Here is a 7469-nt window from a genome sequence, read left to right on the forward strand (position 1 = left end):
GACCGGTATTTAGCAGTTACTGCCAAAAGAAAGAGGCGGAGCACAGCATCAGACCTGTCTCGTCAGCACTCTTCAGCCACTGGTACGACAATTTCAAGGCAGACCGTGTACAGACGCTTAGGGCAGATTGGTCTATAAGCTCGTAGACCTGTCAGATGCGTTCCACTTACTGCAACTCACTGTCGCCTGCGGTTAGCCTGGAATAGAGAGCATGCATTGTGGACACCGCAACAGTGGGCTTGTGTGATGATTTCCGACGAGTCCAGGTTTAGCTTGCAGTCTGATTCTCGCCGGACGTTCATATGGAGAGCTCCAGGTACCTGTTACCACCAAGGAAACATCATTGAACGACACCGTTACGGTTGTGCAGGAGTGCTCGTTTGGGGTGGAATTATTCTGGGCTCCAGAACTCACCTGCATGTTCAAATTGGAACCATAACAAGCCAAATCTATCGGGACGTCATTCAGGAACAACATGTAAGTTTGTTTCGGGGCGCCATGAGCGCACAATTGGTGTTTATGGATGACAATGCCGTCCTCACCGTGCAAACATCGTAAGCGAATGCCTTCAATCGGAAAATATCACCGTATGGACTGGCCAGTATTCTCACCGAACTTGAATCCAGTAGAGCACGTGTGGGACATGCTTGTCCGACGAGTTGCAGCCCGCCAACACCTCCTCCTACATGTCTACCGGAACTTCGGAGAGCATTGACTTTTGAGTGGTGTAATATCCTCCAAGATCAGATCTATAATTTGATACTCAGCAAGCCTAGGCGTTGTACGGACTGTATTGCATCGTCTGGAAGACATGCAGTGTATTAACAATCATACCAACCACGTAACATTTTTTTTTTTTTTTTTTGTAAATGGTTTTTTTTTGCAATTTGCTCCAGGGAGAAGAAATTTCTAATTTTTTTTAATAATATCAAACATACAGCATCTTATTTTGCTCTTTAGCTTTTGTTTAATAAATAAGATTTACAAATAAGTCAAATTTGTTTTGCTTCTAACTCTTCCTTTGCCTGATTTTGCATTATCCTTAATTTATGGACATGAGTGTAGTTTCAAGCAGAAAGCTAGCAGAAAATGTCGAACTAAATCAGCAAATTAAGAAGGGTGTGGAATACTAAATTCAGTTAAACTGTATAGTCATTAGCTAGAGAGATGAAAAATTAATAATGTCCTCGCCGGGACTAGGATCTGGACATCTCGAATACGCGCCTAGTTTGCTAACGTTACACAACGAAGGCAAGCAAAAACGTAGGTGAAGAATCATCACCCACAACCTTTTAGTTCGGGTGCCACTGTAGAATCATTATTTTATTTTGATGCTGGAAACTTGAAAAATGAGCAATGGCGTCTCCGGTAGGTACCTGGACCTCTCGAATACGCGTCGTTTGTGCTAACGTTACACCACGAAGGCACTCAGAAAGGAAGGAGAAAATGCCTTATAAATTCAGTCATTTTATTGCAAAAAAAAAAAAAAAAAAAAAAAAAAAAGAGTTTAAAATATTTCTTTTTATCACAGAATATTTAGCAATTTTTAATATAATATTTCAATTTAGGCACATTACATTTCACTACACAAGCATGTGCAGCAAAATTATCTGAGCTGTTGCTAGTGAAGTTATAATATTGTTGCGTGCGTACGGGTTCGTTACGAAATGAATGCACAAGTTCGATGAAAAATGAACAAAAATTTATTATTATTTCAACAAAAATGCTTAAATTTCCTCAAATTATCATGCAGTATTACAATATCTCACAGTAGTTATCTTTTAATTACTCAAATGTCCAATATAACGTAATTCAAAACAGCTAAAGAAAGCTAATCCGCGAATTCGCTACAGTCAACAAGAGCAGTTTTCTAAACAAACAACAAACTAAGTAATTACTACACACTGAGAGGTTTTCCTCCTTTTATAAGATTTTAAAAGCGCGTGCGAGAATTTTCTGGTACTTTCTCGAAATCAAAAAGACAATTATTTATTTAATGTTAAATGCACGTGCTCTTGTATTTTTAATTTTCCGGCTTAGCTTTCTTCTTTTAATATTCGTCACGCGCTGCACTGCGCGGGAAATGAAACCATTTAATTTATAATTGAACTAACATTAGCTTTTTAAATACCAAATTCGTATCAATATTTAAAGCGGTTTGCCAGTAAACTGACCGATTCTAAGTCAGCCAATTTCTTTTAAGTTTCTCCCGTCCAGAAAGCTGAGAAAGAGGGGTATATTAGTTTGCAAACTTCAAAAGATACAGCATTTGCAAAGATAACTCTTTACAAGTATGGCGTCCCAACGGAGAGTAACAGACTCTTTTCATCGTATATTTGCAGAACATTATTGAAGATTCTCAAATCCTATAAAAATATTCCTTTTTATAGTACTTTGTAGGAGTATACACATGCTGGACGTTCGTAACTTTGAAGGGGTTGTGCGACATGATGGGTGATTCGTAATTCTTTAGGCACTGATCCAAAGAGATTTGGTCCAAAGGTCTTCGACAGAGCAAAGAATCAAGCCAAAAATGAAAAATGGTGAACTCAGATGAGAAAAGATGTGGAGAAACGGTCTTCAAACTTTGTCGACTCAAGGAACACTAAGAACTGTAAGGGTTTTTCGGTGAAATCCATCCCACCTTTAGAAAAATATACCATAAATCAGTATTTAAAGTAGATCAATATGTTATATTTACTTTACGTAAAAAAATATTTTTAATTTAAACATTTTAACATAAAACTAACGTAATTTAGTCATTATTATCATTAACCTGTACTACAGTTAACAACTACACTTGTCTATTTAGTGACTGGGGTGTGCTTCCCTTTTTTTTTTTTTTTTTTTTTGCACGAACTTTTGAGGTCTAGCTGTCTAGATCTGTTGATTATGTGTAATGGCATTTCCTTTTCTGCGTTTAATTGGTTTTCATATTTTCCTTTAGCTGAAACATACGTTGAGAAAGATTTTTCATTTAAATACGCTGTTCCAAATGTCATTAAAATGTTTACAATAGCTGTGCGAAAAATTTCTGTGTATCCTGCATGAATGGAAAATTTATAATTTATTATAGTCCTCTAAGAGATTTTTCCTTCTTTTTACGAAATAAAGGAACTATTGTAATCACGAAAAATTCCCGTTACAATATTTCAGCCAAAATATAGATTTTGACAGCTATCAAATGCAATTTAACGATGTTTTTGCGTAACATGTGTACGTAAGGAGTTTAGTTAATCTACGTGCAATATTTGTTTAATTATCAAAAATTTAAAATTGGTTTAAGTGCTGCTAAGCTTATTTTTTAACCATAACAGCCATTTTTGGTTAAAACTGAAACTTAGTAGAATAGTTAGTTAAATATTTCTGCACATTCAGTGTCCTTTTGCGGAGTGGGGCCAAAGCGAAACTTTTATGCATCGAATAACCTGCTTTCTTGCCGCCTGTTGGCCGAATAGTTTGTTTTTGCGTAAAAAGTGTCACTTCAATTGTAGAGACTGTTTCTTTTAGTGGTTTTTAATTGTATTTGGTGTTTTATTTTTTTATATACATTTTTCAATGTTTAATCAAGATATTTTAAGGTTTTATGAAATTTTGCCTCATCGTGAAGTGAGAACTGAACTAATTCAATGAGAAGTCTATCTCTAATGAAATTCAAAGATATAAGTTTAAAAGAAATGCAGCAAAAATGCGTATAAATTAATATTCCGCGCCAGGAAGTCATATGGTGTCTTAATCAAATTTTTTCATTCAGACATATTTATTTTTTTTTTCCTCATCAGAAGTATTCTTTTGGTGCTACTTTGGTAGACGGTTGCACGGATTTTTGGCGATTTACGTTGGCCGAATTGTTGGCGCGATTTTTACAAACGTCAGCCATCTTGAAAAACGCTGTTTTTACGCATAGTAAAGTATTCGAAACTTAAAAAATAAATAAATAAATATCGTTAAAAGTAATGGATTAATTTTTTGTTGAAAATGTCATTTTTTAAGATGGCAGGCAAGTGTAAATAAATACATTTACTATAAGTATAAAATACTAAAGTAAGGTTATTATTACTTTCATATAGCAAAGAAGAGAATAAAAACACCACTATAAAAACATTGAGCCAACGTTTAATTAGATAAAATATTACTGAAATTGAATATCGAATTCAAAACCATCATACCAACATTTAAAAGAATTAGAATATTATTAAATTCAAATACTTTAAAATACGTTATATAGAATATAATTAACATTAAAACATATGGACAATAATTATCTCAGCAATTTCTGAAAATAGTGTATTAAATTTTTTAACAAAAATTGAAGTATACAATTATAAAATAAAAGAAAAATATGTACTTACATTTTTTTGAGTGTTTAACCTGTTGCTTATTGATAAGTAGCACAATAAAAAATCAGAATCATAATTTAGATAACATCTTTGAAGGAATTCGAAGATATAAATTAAATTTTAAAACGGCGCGGAAATGCATAAATTGTCAGTAACCAATCAGGGAGCTGATTACAGCTCGTTAATGCACAAATATTCTATAACCAATCAGAGAGCTTATTACATCACGGCTAGAATTAAAATTATTTAAAAATTCATACATAATAAAATCATTTTTTAAAAAAATGCAAAATTTAATTGTATTTTTATATTTAAGAGCCATAAATAATGTTTAAAACATTAGATTAAATTTATACATATTAAAACGAATTACTTTTAAAGTAAGGCGACGTCATTGATTACATCATCCACAACATAAAATTTCATAAAATATGATAAACAATAAAATTTGTATTTAAAATAAAAATGCAAAATTAAATTGATTTTTAATATTTAAAAGCCATAAATAATATTTTAAACACGGAATTTATGCACAATAAAACGCATTATTTTTTTAAATAAAATGACAACAAAGTATCGGTTACCATAAATAACTTATCCAGCAATGGGTTTACCATAAGTTGTATTACTCGCCAAAGGAAAATCTCCAAAAAATCGCCAAAATCCGTGCAACCGTCTACCAAAGTAGCACCATTCTTTTATATTTTCCTTCAGTTGAGAAAGATTATTGTCTAAATCCAATTAATATTCGATAAGAAAACTGTTTACGTTTGCGAAGCATTGCACGACATTCTTTGTTACACGTGATGACTTCGTGTTAAGTTTAAAACGTAATCTGTAACTAAATGTATCTTTATAGTTTCTCATTTAACAAAAACTAATAAACTAGTGTGAATGCTTTATAATATCCTTTTTGAAATTTTCTTTTGATTTTTAGAGCTCCGAAGCTTCGCGGAAAATAACTTGAAGAAAAAGTAAGAAATAGTAAAGATCTCAGATTCCATTTGTACTTTATGGAAAGTAATCGATCTCTTTTTCAGTATCGCATTACCAAGTTTAAATATCATGTTTTTTACATTTCGTTTAAGTCCGAATCGACACCATTTTACCTTTCGACGACTTTAACAGATGACCGCCGATGACATGAGTTTGAACAACGAAGACACATCATTTAGAATACGGCAAACCACTTACCATTTCCTTTTTTGAATTTCAGTCTGTGAGGATTTTTCTATTTCATTTTACGTAAAAAGATTAAACAGTCCCGCTGAAGACACATGATGACGACCTCTCTGGCAGGTGGAATTTTCTGCAGGGAGAACGGAGGAATAAGGAGTGTAAAACAGAGGTATTTTAGGCAAAAGGCATACAAATCTATGAAAGCATGGGGGATTGGCTTCAGTTAATAATGGCATATATGGCCGGACTCTTGAATTACGAAGAAAAAGAGGCTAGTATCAAACCATTTTAAGAGAAAGACGCTAGCATCAAAGTGTCATCAGTGGCTTACAATTTCGAACCCACTCTGATGTTGTTAGCGTGTTCCCTCAGTTAGGTAGATAGATTCAAGGCTAAGCTTAAGTTACTAACGGAGAAGGATGGCACTCTTGCCTCTTGTTGCAAATTAGTTGATTTCTCAACCGCATCGAAAACATTCGTCTTTCTATTTCTCGGCTATTTATAAGTATGCATCAAAAATGTTCCTCCAGATTTTAAAGAAATCAACTGATTGTACTCAAACTACATCTAACTGATCCGCAGAGTTTTTCAAAAGTGGTAGTTCGGTCTAGGTTAAATCCGAATGGGCTAGTGCATGGGCGTCTTCGCGGTTTTCCCCATATATAAGTGTATACAAGGCACTTTCTCATAGAACGTCTCCTACGAAGGAATCCCTTCCTTTAGGCATATAGCCCTTCCGTGCTTTGCCACATTCAAAATTAACCAAAACCAAATATTGTACTGACTCTACATCAAAAGCAGATAACAATATGTTTTCCAGGGTTTTAAGCGCGGTTACTTACATATATGAAAAAAATAACTTATAATAATAAACTAAAACTGATGTCTTGACTCTTTATCTAAATTTTCTAGCATTCAGTTGATTAACATTATATTAACTGGTTAGGATCTAATTCTATTAATTTATTTTAGTGCGAGAAGATGCTTGCGCACTCTGTCAATTAAAAGTCTCAATTTTTTTGGCGATTCGCGATGTATTTTAGATATGGATAATAATTCGGTAACGTGACTTTTAATTATTAACCGTTTATTTTCAAATCTGGCTATTACCGTTTTCCACAAAGATTCATAAGTTTCATCCGTAGTCTGAGTTTTCTTTGCCTGGCCAACAAGAGTCGATTGCAAATAACATAGGTTTTGTGACTCGGTTTACTACCGAGTGACAAAACTATGTTATTTGCAGTCGGTATTCATTGTCATCGATTATTGATTTAAACTGAACTTTAAAAAGAAACCCTACTTGGCAGTTTCAGTTGAATTTAGGCAAGGTAATCTCTGGCAGTTTAACTGAACTTTGCTTTTTTAATGCCGCAACATTACTACGAGAAACAGTATAATTGCTGCTGGGTATATTGCCCAGTTCCTCTGATAAATGTATAAAGCTTACCTCACATTTCTCGACGTCAACTTCCATTTCCGAGAAGACTTATCTTGTTTGTGCTCTTCCCAATCTTCAGAATTTAAAACACATCTTTATATGCTTCAAATTTGTTGAAACTAATTTTAATATTGACCAGCTTACACTCGAGTTCTGCAGTGTCAACCTTTGATTCATCGTTATGTTAGTCACAAAGCCCTTCAATCGCGTTATTTTTGCTTTCAGATGACCCTTTCTTCGTATAAGAACATTAATCTCTAATGACCTCATTTTCCTAATATTAGCAAGTTCTTCCAACAACAAATAAAAAGATATTTACTTCAAATATTGCAGAAATGCTCCTGCTGATTGGACCACAGTTGTGCAATATCACTGCGAAATAACGAAATTTCTTTTGAAATTTCTTCATTATCTAACCACTTAACTAGCAGCTGTACAAAAGCGAAACAAACAACAATCTATTAAAACATTAGTATTAAGAAAAATACTTTGTTCGCGCATGCTCGTTACAG

At 33.7% G+C, this 7469-nt stretch overlaps 1 long non-coding RNA gene across 1 annotated transcript; it reads right to left on the reverse strand.

Moving 5' to 3' along the window:
• Positions 1-1687: 1687 nt before the first annotated feature.
• LOC146993886 (uncharacterized) lies at positions 1688-6291 on the reverse strand. The gene is made up of 2 exons (XR_015043821.1): positions 5535-6291; positions 1688-2644 (listed from the first exon to the last, which is right to left on the reverse strand). It is a non-coding gene; the product is annotated as an uncharacterized LOC146993886 (long non-coding RNA).
• Positions 6292-7469: the final 1178 nt, after the last annotated feature.

Source organism: Stegodyphus dumicola, chromosome 11, assembly GCF_044657685.1.
Source record: "Stegodyphus dumicola isolate Sdum_Otavi_A_Nest chromosome 11, ASM4465768v1".
Classification (NCBI taxonomy): Eukaryota; Metazoa; Arthropoda; class Arachnida; order Araneae; family Eresidae; genus Stegodyphus; species Stegodyphus dumicola.